Source organism: Emydura macquarii, unplaced genomic scaffold, assembly GCF_026122565.2.
Source record: "Emydura macquarii macquarii isolate MOO-44397 ecotype Brisbane River unplaced genomic scaffold, CSIRO-AGI_Emac_v2 contig_1483, whole genome shotgun sequence".
Taxonomy (NCBI): domain Eukaryota; kingdom Metazoa; phylum Chordata; order Testudines; family Chelidae; genus Emydura; species Emydura macquarii.
Window position 1 is genome coordinate 18,043,852 of NW_027131620.1, and position 20,280 is coordinate 18,064,131.

The 20,280-nt window shown below is 47.0% G+C and overlaps 1 long non-coding RNA gene across 2 annotated transcripts; it reads right to left on the reverse strand.

Moving 5' to 3' along the window:
* Positions 1–9,587: 9,587 nt before the first annotated feature.
* On the reverse strand, positions 9,588–20,049 carry LOC137157382 (uncharacterized). Of its 2 annotated transcripts, none has more exons than XR_010921099.1 (4): positions 19,512–20,049; positions 17,823–18,747; positions 15,135–15,231; positions 9,588–10,673 (listed from the first exon to the last, which is right to left on the reverse strand). It is a non-coding gene; the product is annotated as an uncharacterized lncRNA (long non-coding RNA). The 2 variants fall into 2 exon arrangements; XR_010921100.1 differs by having other exon boundaries at positions 9,588–10,676.
* Between the last annotated feature and the right edge of the window lie 231 nt (positions 20,050–20,280).

The window sequence follows — 20,280 nt, forward strand, 5'->3', positions numbered from 1 at the left end:
TTGATATTACTAATTTGCACTTACATGGGAACTTTCATCCAAGGGGTGCAAGCTTTGCAAAAGTGAGGAAATATTATTATCCCCATATTACAGATAGGGAAACTGAGGCACAGAGCTATTTAGCAAGTTGCCCAGTCAAGGAATTTATGGGGCTAAGTCAATTTGGAGGTGTCTGGGGCTAGAGGTTATTTGGGGATGTAATAGATATTTTAAAAGGTACCAGGAATATTCACATCCTTTCCCCCATCTATTGCCAAGAAGAAACCCTGTGTTCTTTATTATTCTCCTGCTTGTGAATCATTTTCCAGAATTTGATTTCATTTTTTCCTGCTCAGTTTTGTGTACATGTGTACAGAATTAGATTCTCTACTCAGCCCATTCTCTACATTATAGGCCAAAGTCTCCTGTCTGTTATTCTAGTGTAAATCTGGAGTAACTCTGTCAAAGTCAAAGGAGTTACTCTGCATTTACACCAGTGTAAAGGATGATAGAATTTGGCCATTGGAAGCCAGACACGAGGAGGAAGATTATATATTTGGAAAAAAAATCATTCAAATTGGATACAAACTGTGTTTTACCTTATTGGACTGGGTTTGGAAGGTGATATCGTTATTAAATGTGTGTGTATGTTTGGAATCAGGAAAAGACAATGTTTAACATAAGCTGACAAGTCAAACAAGTGTACGAGAACATGATCTGGGATTTCCCATGCAGACCTTGCTGGAGTTCTGAGCTGGCAGGCTTCGAGAATAAATGGAGATTTTTCTGGTGTGCTGTTCTGTTTCCAGAGGAACATCATTAATTTAAGTGGGGCTGTTCCAAATTTACACCAGGGTAAAGGAAAGCAGAATTTGATCCAATATATTCCAGTGCAATTTTGTGCAAGTCCAGGCATGGTATCCAACTAGATGTGTTTTTAATCGGCAATTTTTTCACTCTCAGTAATTTATCAGACAATTCTGATCACTGAATCGATCTATTTAATCTAGCCATCGATCAATCTTTTGGTATCCTGTTAATTAGGGAGAGAAAAAAATGACTGAGCATAGAGAAGTAGAATAAGAAGTTGTAGGCTGAGTACAAGGTCAGAAATGAGAGCAGTTGTTATTCCTACCCCTAAGCAGTGCTGCATGGAGGCGGGAGTGGGACAGTAAGGGTATGGAGGGAGTCAGCCATGAAGGCCACGTGTTCTGTGTACAGGATCAAAGCTCAGTTCCTGATATAGTCTATAAAGCAGGATGCATAAGCAAAAGACTACTTCTGCTGAACATCTTCTATATGAAGCTGAACAGAGAGAGCATGAACAGTTGGTCTGTTAAAAATGGGATGATCAATAAAGACAGACAGGCAATGATATCGTACAGGTGCAAGTGAGAGCAGGATTTGGCCTGATGTCTCTGGGACAGTGTATCTCATTGGTAGTCACAACCCCCAGAGGGGACACAGAAGTCAGCCAGGGAGGTCACGAGGTGTTGACATTTTTATTACAATCTAAAACAAAAAGAAAACCTCACTCCCACACACCCTGTAAACTCTTACCCTTCGAGGTCAAGTGTTCTTCATCAACCTCTGAAAACACACACACAAAATAGGCTTTGCATTGTCATCACTGGTAATGTTTTACTCTTATAGCAAATGTAATTGGGGGGCTATAATTTTGACTTTGAATAAACAGTCATCAGCCTGAAAAGGCTGAGAAACACTGGCTCTGTGTGTGCAATTACCCTTTCACATGCAGGTATGGTGACTGTTTGCAAAATGGGTAACTGCATGTACAAATGCTGAAGCTGGGTATTTGCACACATAATTACCTAGTCTGTGTATGCAGTCCCAGCACCTCCATGCCTAAGCTTATTGCAAATCAAGCTCTGTAGGAACATAACATAACCCTTTACGCTTGGCTGTTATCTATGGTGCCCCTAAAATGAAATATTTTGGGCAAAGGTATCTTAAAAATCTTATTGAAGCGCCAAGTAAATGTATGTGCCTGAACTCTCTGCCAAAGTAATCATGTTAGAGTGAAAAAAATAGCTTTCAATCAGGGGAAACTGGGATCTGATAGGCTGCTGAATAATATTCATAAGCAATTTCTGCACAAGTTATTCATCCTTTGTATCATGTGCTGCTTAACTCTACCTCTTAGCACAGAATTTTGCCGAGCACCCGAAATGAAGTCTTTGATGCACATTCATTTGGTAAAACTAACACAGATCTGCTTCCTTGTGCATCACATAAAACTATTTCAAACTCCTTTCTAAGGCTTTTAGCTAAGATTTTTGGCTTGGAGAAAGTGAACAGGTGGTAGTGGCCCTTCCACCAAGGCTCAGTTAGGATTTATTCTGAGCTGAGAGGATGTGGTGGTGGATACTGTACTCTTCAAGCAGAGGCAGCGAATGTTTGTCAAAAAGTAATCCAGAATCGAATTATATCATCCAGTGTTTCTCAGCCTTCTCATACCAGCGACCAGCTTGCTGCCTTCCAAAATTGTGTCAGGGAGATCTCAGGGACCGGCGCCAGTCCACAGACTGGTCGTTGAGAAAGACTGATATAATAAACACGATACCAGCACAGAATACAATCAACTGGGGGGGAAAGAATCCCAGAAACATAAGACATCAGGCACCTTGGAAAACCTCTCCATAATTTACACCAAAATCCCTGGGTCTCCGAGAGATGAGAATGAAATCCCCTTCTTAGCCCTTTAGTGTAGTAGTACTGTTTAACGGAGGGACCTTTCTCAGCATTCTGTCTTCCAGTAGCTAGCTATTTACATCTGGGAGAGAGAAATATCTGCAACCCCACAATGGCCATTTTGCTGCTGACTTGAGGTTTCCTCTCCTCTTCCTTCCACCTCATAAGTAGTTTTGCTCTTGTTTTCTACTGGTTTTTCCCTTTTTCTGGCTCCTGAGAGCACACAGCCTCATGCCAGCCACGCTCTGCAGGCTCCTTCGTGTTCACCCTGCACCACAAAGGCATACGAATCAGGACTATAGTCTCTCTCTTGACAAAGGAAAGCTTGTGACTTCTTTGATTGGAAGCATGTGAATCATTAGCATTTGTCACTCCTTTGAACAGGTGGCCCATGTTCTCCTCTCAGTTATTCCTCTTTGACTTCAATGGCATATGGGTAACAGAAGAATGTGGCCTATATGGTTACCCCTTTCAATATAGTACGTACTGACAAGCTCCTCCTTTCAATAGCAACCCCCTTTGAGATGCAGTAGAGCATGCAACAGGGCCATCCCATGTACCACATCCTGGTTTCCATTTGCATTCAAGTCTCTTGTTGCTAAGAGTACACCATTCAGATCTTTCTTGGTGGGATGATTCTCCAAGGCTAAGATCTGTGACAGTGCTTCACGGAACCTTTGAGACACTTCCCCAAGGACCATAACTGCCAGGACCTGAAATGTATTAGGCCCCACTGTGATGCCCCGGGATCTAATCTAGTATTGTTGTAAAGGGAAGAGGTATGGTTTATTTTCTGCTGCTACTTCAGGTCCTTGCTGCATAATCCCAAACCCTGCGGCTTTATCTCAAGAGCATACAAAGATGACATCCCCCAATCTTGACAAGAGCATAGGAGAACAAGAAAAGGCAGGGGGGGAAGGGGGAGTCGTCTGCAGAAGGTATGGGTAGGGAAGACAACATTTCTAACTAGTTCAGACATTAGAAATTCCTACCCCCACCCCCTGCTCATTCCCAAGCCCTAATTACCTCCGTGCTGCGGGGACCAGGCTGGCGCTGTCAGATCCAAGGGTCAGGCTGAGGGCCAGCCATGCTCCAGAGACAGCAGTGATGTATTTTGACAGGTCTTAAAGACACCTGCTACTTTTGGAGACTTTTCTTTTTTGCTAGCAGACCTTAGAACAAGTGTGTGTGTTGACAGGGGAGATATCACTTGAGGGTGTTGAGGGGGAAGCAGGAGGGAAGTCTCCAGAGAACATGTCAGGAAAGATTTTTCTTGACTACTTATCTTATAATAACTGATGGACAATTTAACTAAATGGCAGAGTCCTCGCTCCTCAGCACTCGGGCCTACTTCCCCGCACTCTGTTTGGTCAATATTCCATATTTTAGTCCATAAAAAGCACTTTTAAACCAATTAATAGTTTTAATTTGTAGAGACCACACATGCATGGCCCTTGTGTTTGTCCTGGATGGCTTCCATCCTGAAAACCCTCTCGGCCACTGATCTAGCATTAGGAACTTCCAGGACTCCGGCTTCCCCTGCCCAGCCCTGTAACGTGTGGGAGGGCAAGTGTATCACTGATGAAATGGAATGTAGGATGAAACCTACAGTAGCAAAACAAATCACAGCACCTACGTTTCACCTTCCCCCAACCCCCATCAGAGAGACAGAGGAACAAAAGGTTTCTGGCGCAAGAGATCAGTTGGCTCTGCACCAGGGATAGAAGCTGGCAAAGCGAGGCTGCCTTGAGTGGCTGTGGGAACATGCAACGGGTCAAATTCTGTTCTGTTATCCCAGGAAATGCAGAGAGGGCCACACCTCTTCTGGTGTAAGTGGGCCCAGCTCCTCTGCCTTCAGTGGAGTTCTGCCTATTTACACCAGCAGAGGATGCAGCCACATGGTCCTCCGAATTGACACCAGAGAGCAGTGTGGCCTGCTGGTGTTTGTTTTCCTTCTCTCTCCTCCTTTCCCCACTTTTCTATTTGTTTTTCATGCCTGTTCCAGTTGTCGCCCTGTTGGGTCATGGCGCTTTCCTCTCCTCATGCTCTGCCCCCCTTTCACAAACTCTCCCCTTGGCAGAACACAAACGCAGGAACGTTCAGGTTCGGGTGAGACACTCAAGCTCGCAGTGTTCCAGCGGGTTCACAATCAGGGTAGTGTAAGTGAAGTCACTCATCCCTCGCTGCGATGCTGTGCGAGATCAGCCGCTGTAACGGACTTTGGTGTCCTCCTGCACCTGCACTGCAGGGGACACTCTTTGGGCACAGGAGAAGTCTACAATTGACCCAGTGCCCCAGGACTAACGTACTGTTTTGAGATGCCAGTGTAGGTAAAGCTAGCACACACACATCTACTCCAGTTGCAATAACACCCCAGACTGCCGTGTAGACGCACCCTTAGTTACTCCTCACTATTCCTCTCAGGCTTTGTGTGAGGGAGGTTAATTTCACCCTGCTTTGGCCCATCTTGCCTCCTTTCCCTTCATGGGAGCTAGGCGGCTCCATTCAGGAGCGTGTGTAAAGTGTCTTGAGTTGGGTAAGCACACCACATAGCATAGAGCACTTGGCTTGTGAGACACGGGGCCAGATAGAAATCAGACACCTCCCATCACTCACACGTGTCAGGGCCAGCAATCGGGCCAGTGGAGCATGATATATTCAAATTCCAGCATTCGATTCCCCCCTCCATTTTATACTTGGGGCCAAACTCTAATCTCAGATATTGTCAAGCCGGAGAAACCTCTCACTTCCTTCTTAAGGCCCAGCATGTTTTAATTGTTCACAGACTTGGGCCTGACCACCCGTTCTTCATCACCTCCTTGCAGATGCCTCCCCCGCCCCCACCAGCATACATCGGGTCAGTGGGAGGGAAGCAGTGCAGGACTCAGAGCTGGCAGCTCCCATCCAGGGTTAGTTTGGGGTAATTTTGTTCCGGTGCCTTGGCTGGGGCTTTGTTTGTTCATTTCCATCCAGTGAAATAAACACTTTCACGTGTGGCAAAATCCTCCTTTGATGGATGAGACTTGGGAACCTTGTTTTTTATTTCCCTTTCCTTTCAGAGACGCTGCAGCCTACAACTTGCCAGCATCTCACTCCCCGTGGGCCCATGCACACACCCCAACTGCAGGACTACACCCTTTCTTCCCTGCCTAGTGCTTTTAGATCAAGGCTAATGACTTATCTTAGTGCCTTTCATCCTCATAGCTCTCATTGGCGCTGTGCATTCTGTGCACACAGGAAGCATACCCCACCACTGAAGTGCAACCACCTCTGGGGTGAAACACAGCAGCTGCACAACAATGCACAGCAGCAGTGCACAGCAGGTTGGGACCACAGGCAGAAAAAAATCCTACATCCGTGAAACCATTGAGAGAATGAAGGTGCTGGAATATAATTAGAGGAGGTGGAATGTGGCCAGGATGCCACAGTGGACACCCTACTCTTGTGAAAAATGCTGTGGCATTCTTAATGACCACAAACAGGCAGGCTCTGTAGTTTATGACTCATTTGAACTAGAAGCCCTATTCGGGGACAACATTCCCCCAAATTAAAGCAGAACTTTCCCAGAGACCCTCTCCCCTTTTCTCCAGTCCCAGAGATAATACTGGTAAATAAGGGAGTTTTTAAGATTTAGGCCCCATTGATTTGCCTTACAGACGTGGCAGTCACTCTATACTCAGCAGACTTCAGTACTGGCAAGTGCAGCGGAGCCGGTTTTTATGTTTCCTGCCTCTGCAGACAGAGAGCTCAGAGCTGACCAAATATCAAACTCCGATGACATGTGACCCAGGGTGGGTCTCCGCTTTGCTAGCCAGCCAGGACAGATCAGCAGAGATGTCCAGACCTTGGTATTTCTGAGCCCCTTGGGGCACTGTAAATTCCTCTGAACTTATCAAGACATCTGCAGCCAATAGCATTATCACAACAGTAGCACGAGACAGAGAGAAAGGGGGAGGAACTAGCCCCACTGAGAAAGCTTGGAGAAAAGCCGATCTTCTCTCAGCCAGATTCCGAGGGCTCAAGTCACCTCTTACTTACATTTGTATAAGAAACTCCATGGCCTGGCGTAAACCCAGCATATGTGAAAGGAGAATCAGCCCTCCCATCTGTGTGTAAACAACTCGAGCTGCCATGGTTTGTTAACTCATTGCACTCGCATGGAGGAGAACTCAGGAAAACCTCTAGGGGCTGATTCTGGTCTCATTCGACACCCGTTTTACTTCTGTGTAATTTCATTGGTGGCAACTAAGCTACCTCTGATTTACACCAGCATGAGATCAGCAATCAGGTCCCTCGATTGTCTGGGGCAGATCTGTCCCTATCTGCTGTCACTGACCAGTGGGTTACACGCACACGTAGAGAATTGATAACCCAGCTAGTAAATACAGACAAAGGCTATGAGATGAAACCAAGGCACAGAGAGGGGGAGTGACTTGCTCAAGTTCATGCAGCAGGATAAGGGCAGAGCACTTCTGAAAACCGGCTCCTTTTTTAGGTGCCCCACATGGGAGTTTAATTTAGAGCTTCATTGCAAGGATCCCCCCGTCTCCTCTTTCTCCCCACCTCCCTGTGATCTGGCAGATCCCATCAGTAAAACGTAAAGAACAGCCGTCTTGTGGCAGAAAGATGCCGAGTCCCTGTCATGTTTGCAAACTGGCTGCCACAGCTGGCTGAGGCAATAAGTTGCCTAATTCTACCAACAGCTGAGCCCGGCTGCAGGAGGCCAACCCTGCGCCTTTGCCATCCGATGCTTTTGCAGTGGCTCAGCTAGTTTTTGGTTCCCTTGTTTTACGGTAAATAAAAATAAAATAAATAACGATCTCATCTGTGAATCAAAGAAAAGGGAGTGTCCTTCCTTCCTTCCCTCCCTCCCTGGCTGGCTTGAAAGCTTCGAAAGCCAGTCCCAAATCCCAGCCAAAGTTAATCTTGCCAAAGTTTCCTTAGAAAGCACCAGTAATGGAGAAGACAAAGAGCAGGTGCTTGCACCAGTTAATGTACAGGTAGCCATCATCCAGCCAGCTCTCCCCCTGACCTCACCCTGCCACAGCTCTGTGCTCTTGTAACGAGCCACCCTGGCTGAGGCTTGTTACTTTTGGTTGCAGAGCAGCACATTCACGCAGACCTTTTCCTTGATAGCAATTTGCATGGTTCTGTCCAGGCTGGGCCAAATTTAGACCTGGTTTACAAGCATGTGACTCTTTCAGGGAAGGCTCTAGTTCAAATTCAGTGGCACTGTAAATAGTGATGTAAAGTACGTTATGTGTAATTTGGTCAAAAACCAGCTGTCAGCAGCCGTGTAACTTGCATTCATTGGATATGCAAAATGAGGGTCATTTACAAGGTGCAACCCTGATTCTGATCTCACTGGTTGTACACTGGTGTAATCCCACATACTTCGAAGGAGCTAGGCCTGATTATCAGTGGTGTAAGGGAGATCAGGACTGGTCCTAGCAGGGGTGGATCAGAGGGAGCTATAGTAGTGAAAGCGACTATCAGGAGGGGACATGATCAAGCACCACACACACACACCCTCTTATCTTACACTCGCTTCTTACTTGCTTTTCCTGCTGCCCCCACTTCTGATTCCCTTGGCATACAAATGACACTTGTTTTGCAGGCTTACGCATAGGATGCAGTCAAGTTTGTTCAGACAAGTACAGAGACATGACACAGGTAAGGTTTGAGGCAGGACAGGAGGCGTTGGAATCTTGAATGCCTCAACTCCACAGTTCTGAGCCTGTGTGCTGGCTGTGGTGGATGCACGTATTTCACCCCAAGCGGGGCTGTGAAACTCCTAGCCCCACTGAAATCAATGGGAGTTTTACCAGTGATTTCACCCTTGGTGTCCATGGCTCAGATCTGGCTTCTATTGAAGCCAATGGGAAAAAAAAGTCTAGAGAGCCAATGGTGTGGGACTGGGCCTAACCCATGGACAGACGAGGTCTGTGTAATAGAACTCATGGAAAGGGGCACTGCCACAGTAAAAATCATCTCTCGCAGAGTCCTCTCCTCATTGCACCACCATCATTGCCTGCATCTCAGCCTGCCTGGCTAGTGAAACTAGACAGGTCAGTTTCTGGCTCATTTGGATTCATTTAGGGTTTCATGCCCTGCCCTGCCCTCCCCCTCCCCTCTTTGGGCCTAAATTGCACAACACAGTCTGGCTACAGCAATTCTGTTAAAAGAGAGCATGGCTGGCCCAGTATAGGTGCAACTGAGGCAGGAGTGGGGATGGGGAGCTCTTCCCCAGTGCACTTGTGCATAAAGTACTCGTGGGATGTCTGCATAGCACGGTGGAGCCCTGCAGGCATTGCTTCCTATCCTAGGAACAGCACGTCTAGGGAGTGAGGGGGTATGGCCATGCCCCAGCACTCCTGCAAAGTGCTAGCAGGGCTGTGCTGGGGCGGTGAATCAAAAACGCACTCCTTCCGCTGTCCCCAGGCTTCGTGTCTTGTGCCAGCAAACGCCTGCCTCACCACCTCTGGAGGAGGAATCGGCTCCCACTCCTCTCGCTCTCTGGGCTATTAAGAGCATCAGTGTAGTCCAAAGAATACATGTGCCATGTGGCAAACCAAAGCCAGCATTGCACAGGGCAGAGCAAATGGCCCTTTTGATGGATATCTGACCCGGCTGTAACGTCAAGGAAATATGTTTCCTATGGAGCAAGGTAAAGTATAGTCCACAAAAGACTAGTGGCCTCTTGCATGGACCCAGGCCGAAGGGACACAAGTTTGGTGCTACAGGCTTCTGGCTGGGATTCCCAAAGGCACCTAAGGGAGTTAAATGCTCCTCCCCCGTATAAATTTAACAGGATTGTGGTGCTTTTGAAATCCCAGTCCCTGCCCGCCTGCTGTCCCCATCCCGGTCACTTTGTGCTGTATGACACGTTACCTGCTATTCTGGGAGGGAGAATGCTTCCAGTGTTGTCTAGAACCAGAGGATTTTCCTAGGCATATACAGAGGTCTATCAGAATGTTGCATTTTGTTCACATGACTAGATACTTTCAGAGCTCTGCTGCCAATGAAAACCAGAGGCTTGAAGGTTGGTGGGGAGGAAAAAAAAAACCACCTCAATATTTAAATTGCTGGGGGACTCAGTAGAGGGTGCTTGCATTTCCTGCAGTGCATTTAGCTCAGAATCAGCATAGAATTGCTGCAGCACTCCAGGGGAGGACATAAATAGCATAAGAGTTCTGGTCCATCATCCCCTCCCCATGCTTTGCATTATACAGATCTCGTGCTGCTCCGAGCCTTGAAGTACACAAATGCTCATCACACACAGTCATAGTCTCCCTTTGTCCAACATATGGCAACAACTGCCTGCCAATAGAAAAGAAAGAAAGAAAGCCATAAAAAGAGGAGTGTGCAACTGGAATGGAGCTTGGGGGTGGAAACTTAGGCCTGTCTGTACTGGTTTGCTTCACTCATCCCTGCTATCTGTGTCCTGGAATAAGGTTGACTCCACTGCAAACTCCAATATGCTACTTCTGCACAAAGCAGAGCTGAGCGGTGTCCATTCAAACCCAGCATGTTGATGCTAGATCACTGGCATATAGGCAAGACAGGGAGAACCCAATGGGCCAGAAAGAGGAGAGGAAAATCTTTTTGAGCTGTATAGCTGTCTAAAAACGGGCTGTGTCTGCACACTCATCCATTCCTTATAACTGAAATTACTTTCTCCGCTTAACCCACAGCGCTGTAGTTCAGTGTGCACATGTGCATGCACGCGCCTCCACTTCTTATCTCTAGAGTAACATTCGCCTTTTAACCCACAGGGCTGCGGTTCAGTGTCTGTCTGCGTGTGCTGCATGCTCATCCATTTCTTGTTTCAGTCACCTCTTAACACACAGTGCTGTAGTTTGATGTGTGTGTGCCGGGGGGAGGGGCATGGTTGACAGTCCGTTCAAGTACTCCAACTGCTCCAGCCTCCATCCAAGAGGTTCCAGATGTTGGAGGAGCTGTGCGCAGCTGTTGGCCAGGAGCTGCTAAAAGAAAATAAACTAACAAATATCTTTTCCCCCTCAAGATATCCAGAAATTCCCTTCTTCCTTCCCTTCCCTCAGAGCACTGGGCATCCTATAGATAGAAAGAACTGCCCTCAGCCACACATTTGTTTGAAGTTTCAATGTTAGGACTCCAGAAGCTGATCTAAGAGTCACAAGTGAGAACAAGTCAATGGCCTCAGCTTGGCTTTTAAACGAGAGACAAGCAGCTGGCAAGCTTGGCTTCAGAGTGGCTTGGGTCTGAATGGGGCAGTGGTTAGCAAAGCTCATGTGCAGATGAAATTACTGGCATCTGGGGATGCTTGACTTCCCTTTCCCCCATCAGACCACAATGGAGGGCATATGCAAAGGGGGCCGTGACATGACCAACACAGAGGATTAGGGGTCTGAGTAACACCATCAGGTGAACACAAACTCATCCCTTCTCCCTAAACATGAACAGCTGCTCTCTGGGCCAAGAAGGACAACATAATACCCGGGGTGTATAAGCTCACTCTAAAGAAACCAGCCTTCTGGGTGATATGGGACAGATGATGCCTGCCACTTCTATTCCCTGATGGCATGCTGTCATCTTTGCAATGTTCTCTGCTCCAGCTGGGTCAGGATATGCTACTCCTGGGCCCAGAAGAATCTCCTTAACACACACTGTCATGAGAAACTGCATATCCATTGAGAGGGAACTGCCGGGAGAGATTCAGTGCAGTGTGTTTCAGCGTCTTAAACCAATGGATTAATGGTACACCTACTTCTTTTAAATGGCACATCTGCTTCATTCTATAAGCAGCTTTACAGGCTTAGGCCTGGCCAACACACAGTTTCCATATCATATAACGATCGGTTGGGGGCGGTTTCTTGGCCATGTCTACACTACAGAGCCTTGGCTGGTATAGCTCTGGCATCAGAGCTCCCTAATAGAGATGCCATGTAAGTTGGCAGAAGGAGTTCTGGTGGTATAGCTACACCACCTCCCCAAATGAGATTAGCTATGCCGACAAAAGCACTCTTCTGTCAGCCTAGTTGTGTCTACACTCCTGGAGATGGGGTGTTGCCAGAATATTTGTGTCAGCTAGGGAGTGTACAATTTTGTCTCCCACAGTTCTTGCAGATGTAGCTTTGTCAGCCAAGTTTTGTAGAGCAAACCTGGCCTTTTACTGATAGAGTTCTATTGGTCCAACCCCTAGTGTGGATGCAGTTATACTGATATAAAGGTGCCTTACACTCACATAGCTTACCCCTTTCCATATTGGAATAACTAACCTGGTATAAGCACTCTTGCACCCATGTAGGTGCATCCACACTTAGGAGGGTTGGACCATTTTAACTATATAGGTATCAGCAAAGCGGTACAACTTATGTGTTTAGACAAGACCCCAGACACAGTAGCAGTGGGTGCTACAGATGGGCCCGTGTGAACTGATGGTTTGTGGTAGAAGCATTCCTCATCGTGATCCTCTCTCTTTAGCTTGCTTCCCCATGCCGTCACAGCTGCTAAACGAGTGACTGACCTCCATGCTTGATGTTTTGCACACAGCTTATTTTTAAAGTTACTTATACAACAAGCAAAGCCGTTCCATAGCACAGTGTTTTGCTGCAGGTCTCTTACACAATTCTGCAGGCAGGGAAGTATGGGGTGGCAAATTCCACATCTCCGGACTCAAGGGACACCCAGAGCCCTGACTGTTTACACCTTTTGTCAATTGCAATGAAATTTAAATATCCTTCCTTACTCTTACTACCCATCTCTCCCACATCTACAAACCAGGCTTAATTTTTAACCTCAGTTAACTTAAAAAACAAAACAAACCCAAAGCCCAGTCTCTTCTTTCTGACATTGTTCTTTTTCTCTCACCCCCTCCCCCCCCCCCTTTTTCAGCTGCAAACTCTTTGTTAAGCATCAGTGATTCCTGTAACCCAGACACAGCAGTGGAATGTGTTTTGTCTCCCCTCCCCATCCTCCTCTTGGGAAGAATTTGATGGACTTTCCCAGTTCCCAATCAACTGGAAAAAAAGGATTAAAATCTCCACTTTGAGTTTAGAAAAACAGGTGCTGCTGCAGCTCACAAAGCTCCCTCTTGCTTGTCTTCCCAATTTGCCCTCCCTCCCGCCCCCTTCTTACTTCTCCTTCCCTCTGCCCCTACTTTCTGGAGGAAGGAGAAGAAGGATCTCCCAGGGTAGCCCACTCCCAGTGCTATAACTCACTCTGTGAAGGAAAGTGGCAAGGTCTTTCAATGCCACAGAGGTTTCATTCTTTCCTTCAGCTGCTAATTACCCAGACAATTCTTCCGCTTTAAGTGATTCTGTCCCTCCCTTGCTTTTCAATCAGAAGTGGAGAAATTGTCTGAGTTTCACATTTAACCAGACACAAGCCTTTCACCTGCACCCTCCCTACTCCACAATCTCTGCTGAAGAATCAAAGTGGGGCTTGTGAATGAAAACCTAAGCCCTCTGTTGGCATATCTGACTGGGATTTTGTTTGGCTCAAGGGAAGAAATTAGAGAATTGCTTGAAAGTGAAAACCTCCCTGAACAATCTGATGGGAAACCCAATTAAATCACTTTGCAGTCCCTTGATACCCGAGTTTGCTGAGAAGCATTACAATGGGGTAACTTCAGTAGGAATGTCAGACAGTGTTTGTGCTTACCCTGTGTCTGAATGGCTAGCGAATGCGCTAAGACACGAGGGACTGAGTTTCAAGAATGGGCCAGATTCTCAACACTTCCACTGGTTTTACACTAATGTAATTCCATGGACTACTCTGCAGTAACTCCCGAATCAAGGCAGGCTGACTGAGATCAGAATCTGTCTCAGGGTCTGTTGATACATATCTGATATGATCAGCTGTGATGGGAAAGGAAATACAGGGAAAGCTCACAAGATTTACGAGGGTGTTTATTCAAAGATTTGATTGTCCTAAAGCTTTCCTGAGTGTGGAGAGGAGCTGGGAAGGAAGTTGCCTTAGCAGTAGTGGATAATATCAGCCTTTGCATCTAAAAAGAAACCAGTAGCTGGGGACTCTGCTGTCATCAAACCAATGTGCCAGTAACTAATTTACATGGGTGGGACTGAGGTATCCTTCGGAGGTACCAGACAACTGATGGTCAAAAGATAGGGTCTCTAGCATGACATTAAGCCACCGATACCTCCCTTTGTCAGAGGCAGTAAAAGCATCTTGACTTTCACCCTACAGATTTACAAGTATTTTTTCCTAATGGAATCAGCACATTTCTGAAGTCAGAAAAACCTGCCAACAGACCAGGTGACTAGCTCATATGAAAGAATGGACCATTCAGACCCAAGATGGATGGGAAGTGATACTGAAAAGCCCCTGCTGACGAGCAGAGGGAATGCAAAGATAGACTGAGCTTTCAGGTAGCATCCTGAAAAGCTGAAATCAGGGACACAATCTCTCATTTGTATTTCTTTGCATCCCTTTTAGCAGAGGCTCTAATCTGTGTTACATGAACATACGCCCAACCGGACATGGGGATGTGAATTTCAATCTTCTTGGCACAAATGTGGCATGAAATCCAGAGAGCCCTGCATGGATACAAAATTTATATCCGCACAAACATGGTCCACGGATGTGGATATCCACAGATGTGAAATGCTCTACAAATCCATGCAACCTCACTTGTGCTGGATGGAAAAACACAACAAAGTTTGTGCTTTTGGTTAGCATCTGCATCTTCGTTTACATATGCAAATGAGAGACTGATGGAAGGCAGCCTTCCCTAACTTTCAAAGGACTGGAACAGTTGGTGAGGGGAAAGATGGGGGTGAGTGGGTGTGTGGAGGCAAGATGTTTAAAGGACAACATGAACTGAGAGATGGGCACCTACATTCTATATGATGGGTGCCCTAAAATGCCTTAGAGGGTAAGGGGATCAGATAAAGCGACAGATAGAACAGGACCTAGCATCCAAGGCTGTGGGTAGGTTTTCATTCAGGAGCAAGTATATAATGATTGCTACATTTTTCTTCAATTACTGCCCTCTATTATAAAGTACTTTGGGCATCTTGGCTATGAAAGGCCGTACAAGTGAATTGTAGTCTACAGATAAATTGATTGACAGAGAGAGAAAGAGAGAGCAGATATATTATTATCCTTGTTGCTATGATTTATTATTTGTATTGTGTTAATGCCAATGATCAGAATACTGTATTAGGGCAGCTATAGTATACATGGGCTAATGCAGCTTCCAAACCAGAAGCTATGTTTTTGGAAGTGTAAGTTTTTTGCAGGCCAGGTTTTCAAAAGTGGTAGGTGGGCAAATTCTGCACTTGACTGCCTGGTACAAACAATTACTGCAATTGCATGTGCAGATCATATATATACACACAAGCAGATGAACAATTCTAGCCATTTATCCAGCAATTATTTGCTTACAAATTCCTAATTGCACAGATGCCACCAAAAAGCAAAAGAAATGGGCAGCTTACCTGTTCAGCCCATTACTTTGCCAAATTCAGAGATCAGACATTTCCCTGTGTTATGCCCAAAGGCAGGGGGTGTAGAGGAGTCCATTCGCAGAGGCCCCTATAAGAATGGAGAAAAAGGTGAGGGAAAGTGAAATGGAAAAAACAAACAAACCTTCCCTCTTCCGTTTACTTTTGAACTGCCCATGGACAGCACGGTACAGCCAAGATTTCACAGGAAAAATATTCGCATTTTTAAATTTTTTTCTGAAAGGCTGAAGAGAGGAAGTCTGAACGGGAGCGTGACAGACATTTTTGCCTCTTTGATCATACAGAAAGAATGAGACAAACTTAATTACCTGGGATAATCTCATTAAAAGGAGGGGGGGGGGGCTGGGAACTTTGTTCCTGGCTTCCAGTCACTAACTACTAGGTCATGCTGTCCTTCACCAGCTGCAATGGGTCTTGATAGTCTGGGAGGTGCAGCTAATAAACAGGAGAAAACAGCTTTCCTTTTAAAGACACATTTTCAAGTACTGCAGTTTATTCCTCAAAAGAAACTTGCTGTGCCATGGGCCCAACCGCTGGCCCAATCAACGGGAAGCAGGCTCAGTGCCTGCCAGCTACTCTATTGCACTGGGTCAGGAAAATAAGGAGAAGGAAAACCAGGACAGTCACTGGACTTTGCCAGGAAAAAAACCAAACATATTTTCCATCATGTCCTGGACATGCAATTGGGGATGTGACAGCTATGGAAAATAGAAGGGATTAGGTAATATCCTAAAAAGGACGTAAATAAATAAATAAATGACACAACCAAGAAGGGAAAAAAAAAACCCAAACTCTAACCCTCTGTGTGTAATAACCCCAAGCCCTCTGGGACTCATTAAAATGAAGAGATCGCTTGAAAAAAGTATGTTGTCCCACTCTGTGCTGGAATGAAAAATGGGTTTTCTAAGCATGGCTAGAGATGCAGAGAGCAATAAAGAGCCTTTTAAAAAAATTGCAGTAAGTCTGATTTCCTTCTCTTCATCACATGGGTTTTTATGTTCCAAAACGTAGGGCTGTGGTTTGAGGGAATAGTGGAAATTCTGTTACAGTGGAATGGGGCTGAGGATAGGAGGCGATGGGGGTAGCAGGAAATTGGGGTTTCTTTCATAGGTGGAAGAGGTTTGCTTGGCTTGGAGAGGACTGATGTTGCTTATAAGGGAAAGGGGCTGCTAGAATGGGATACCAGGTTTCTTGTTCTAGGGCATGTTATTAATCATGTTTATCATCGGAGTGCCAGCTGAGATCTGGGCCCCATTGTGCTAGGCACTGTACAGACACAGAGTAGCCACTGCTGATGGGGGGGAGGTGTGCAGTCTGGGGCCATGGGTTGGGGGAATTGTGTGTTATGAGGAGTGGGATGAGGGAGTGTGTGATGCAGAGTGATTGTGTTGGAGGGAAGTGGGCAGCACATATTACAGCAACAGAGGGTCTTGGCATCTGTTACATGAACGACTTGTGTCGGACGAACTTCTCCCCAATGTCCTGACACTTCTCATGGAAACTCTGGCCACATTCATTTTTGGCTAAGTCTCAAGACCACATGTAGAAGCTTTAAAAGCATCCGGGAGAAGTGAAAGTGCTTTTCCCTCTCCTCCCTGTGCGAGATCTTTATTTATATTTATTTTAAATATTTATTTAAGATGCTGAGCCTGGGCTGGAAAGCAGGCAGATGGCTGCTCGGGAGGAGAAGGCTGTCTTTGCAAAGCCAGCATCTTGCGGCTGCATCCAACTGTCTGCAGCATCCGTCTAGAATAAGTGCCGGACTCTATATTTCTCTTCTAATATTTAGCCTATTTTTTCCCTCCCATCTGCCAGGCAGCTCTTCCCTATAATAAATCACCAGGGATGGTTATGATCCCTGCAGAGATGGGAACTGACTGCTATGCTCCCTTTATGAGAGGCACCTTACCGAGGAAGCTTCAGCTTCTTGCATTTAACCTTGGTGTCTATTCCAACAATACATCTTCTGACCCCCAATCCTTCCTGCTTGTCAGAACTGCTTTGCTGAGGCAGAGCCAGAGCCAGCAGATCAGCCAATGGAGAAGAAAGGTAAAAGGGAGAGGGGGAGGAGAGACATCAGTCTCTTTGCAGAGTCAGGAGTTAGAAGTGGAGAGGGAGAACAGTAAGGACACAGAACACCCTGCCAGCAGCTCCCTCTATGGCCTTCCTTGGAACTGATCATTAGACCAAGGAACAGCACTAGGTTGGTGGCCCGTGTACTCAGGTAGGGCAGATTTTGATCTCACCTCTGCCAGCATAAGTCAGGATCAATGCCAGTGAAGACAAGGGAGTTGAAGAACAGCAGCACAAGAAGAAAAGTAGGCGTGGGATGTTCTCACAATGGAGAGATGGATGAGCCTCACTGAATACACTGATGAGCACAATCTTAGCCCTGAGCTGGCTGCTATGAGATAGCCCCAGCCTTAGAGCCAGCTTCACTAGTCTGTGGATTCTTGCCACCTTCCCTCACACTGGGAATCTTTGGTATAGCTGCCTTAGTGGATTCTACCATCTGGCCCCCATGCAGGCAGCCTGTCTGGAGTGCATGGAAGGTGTGACAAGACACCCTTTGCTGCCCTCTGCAGCTCTAGGCCCGGGGTGAGATCAGCTCAACCAGGCCATAGGATCTGGCCCGAATGCCAGTCCCACCTGAAGACTTACCTGCCCTTTTATTCCTCAGACCTACACAGTGGAAAAGAGACCAGGAGGTCGGGTCTTCTTCTCCTAATAGACTGGAAGCCTCGTCACTGCATGGGACAAGTCAGCCTCTCTCTGAGTCAGCGTAGCCTGCACGTTCCCTTAGTGGTGTTTCAGCTCAGGCTAATTGCTACACTGGGCTACCCACAGGATTTCCTGTTTGCCAGCACCACATACAGATTCCTGTGGATTGCCATCCAGCCCCACCTCCGGCGAACAATTGAGCTGGTGTGAAAAGAGATACGGCAGGATGGAATGGATTGAGTAGGAGTCACCAGCTGCTGGGCATTTGTGTTTTGGCTCTGACCCATCCCTAGGCACTCTGGGAAATTTTATATCACAGCTGGGTTGGGAGGCTGCTCTGAACAGCTGGACAGAGCCCAGCCCCACAGGTGACCTCCCCATTACAGGACAGGGTTTGGCGAGGTGGCACCATAAGCCAGGGTTATGTGCTTGTGATGGGGACACTGAGGTAGCTCTGTCAGTGGAACTGCCGTGCACACACCTGCTAAGAGTTTCACTCCCATGCAGTTGGCTTCAGTGGGAGTTACTTGTATCCTGTAGGAAGAGATCAGGCCACTGATGTATAAAAGCATGGGTTGAGGGAGTATGGAAAGAGTCATTGAAGAGCCATTAGAGGGAAGGGGGGGGAGAGGGGAAGAGAAAGAAGCATTTTTTCCCTGGTCCACCCCCACCCTATCCAATCCTCTCCAACAGTCCTGATCTCTTTGGTCTCAGAGACCCCAGTAGATGTATCAAGTTAGAGGCCAGTGGATCACATGCTGGTTTAGCCGCTCTCTCCTCAGAATGTCCCCTTTGTCCCTCGCTTATCATGCACAATCCCCTCCTCTCCTGGGCGGATTAGGGCTTTGGTGGAATTTCCTTTTTGCTGAAGAAAGGGTGCAGGGGGAAGAGGGGGAATAAGAGTAAGAATGCAAGAGTGGTGTACAAGGCTTGAAACTCCCCTGCCTGTGTTTTCCCTGTGCTGAACTGTAGCAGTATGACTTGCCACCAGAGCACCCCCTCATGGCCAGGTGGGGCATTTCACAGCCTTTCCTTCAGTTACCTCTGCCAAACAACCATTTAAACCTGGTGGCTCAGCCCTCTAGCTGGTCATAAAGTCCCCCCCCTTCCAGGGTATACCCATAGTCCAGCAACCAACAGTCCCACATCCTCACATTGAGTCTTCAGCCAGACTCTCAGCACTCTACTCCCTACTCCTTTGTGTCAGGGGGTTTCAATAGTCTCTATCCCTGGGAGCCAGAGGTTTCCAGTCCATCTTCCTTGTTGGGCTGGTAGGGGAGCCCAGGGCCTCCTTCTCCCCTTGGTTCTGGTCAATGGACCCTTCAATAAGCAGCCAAGGCCTGACTACACAGACTCCTTGCTGCCTCCCTGGAGCATTTACTACTGCTACCTGTCTCAGGCCTTTCCCCAGCCTTGTCCCATGCTTACTGTATATAAGCCTTCCCCCACACACCCCTGTTCCACAGCTCATTGAAAAGCATCTTAACACTTTTCATCTCCCACCTGATTCTGCTGCCAGGAGTTTTCTCCAGTCTCCTAGCAGGGCAGCCCCTGCAGGAGTCTTCCTGCAGGCCCCAGCACAGATGACCCTGGGCCAATTCACTTTCCCCAGCCTTCCTTTAAAACTACCTTCAGCTCCCCATTGCAGGCCTATCTGCCTTCAGGCAGGCTCAGTCTGTGTCCAACACCACTCCCTAGCTTCAGCCAGCCTTCTTTGCCTGAGAAAGAAACAGCAATCTGCTCAACACCCAGCTGAGCTGTATCAGCCCTTTTAGCTCCCTCTCCCCAGGCTTGCACATCTATTGCAGGTGTAGCAGGAGAGGGCTGATTGAGCCCACAGGCTCCCATTAATTCCTTCTTGCCCAGTGTAGGGTTTGTACATCCCCTCACATGCATCTTTACATTCTCAAGGATTCTACAGAGATCACAGCCTAGTTTGTTCTCCGAGCTCATAGCAGAAGAGTCACACACTGTGCTCTCTCCTGGAGACTTTGCTTTTGTTCTTTATCCTTGTTTCCTTTCATCTAAAGCAAAAGTCCATTAAGGGATAAGGCTAGGGATTTGGTGCTCTGTGTACGGAAATAACAAGGGAAGAAAAAGCAAGGAGTGGCTCCATAGCTGCTATATAGCTGAGGCTCTCACAGAAGGGATTTCAGCCTCAAAGTGAAGCTGAAGGGAGAGGAGCAAATTCCTGCCCCTTTTAACCTCAAGAACTAGCTCCACCAGCTGCTGCTGGCTTGTGCTAAATGTTCCTGTTGCTCCCTGCTTCACGGTAACTGCTTTAACATTCAGTTGGACCAGGTGGGTGAGGTAATACCTCTTATTGGAGCAAAGGCGAGAGAGACAATCCTTTGAAATCCACAGAGCATTTCTTCAGGGCTGGGAAAGGTGCTCAGAG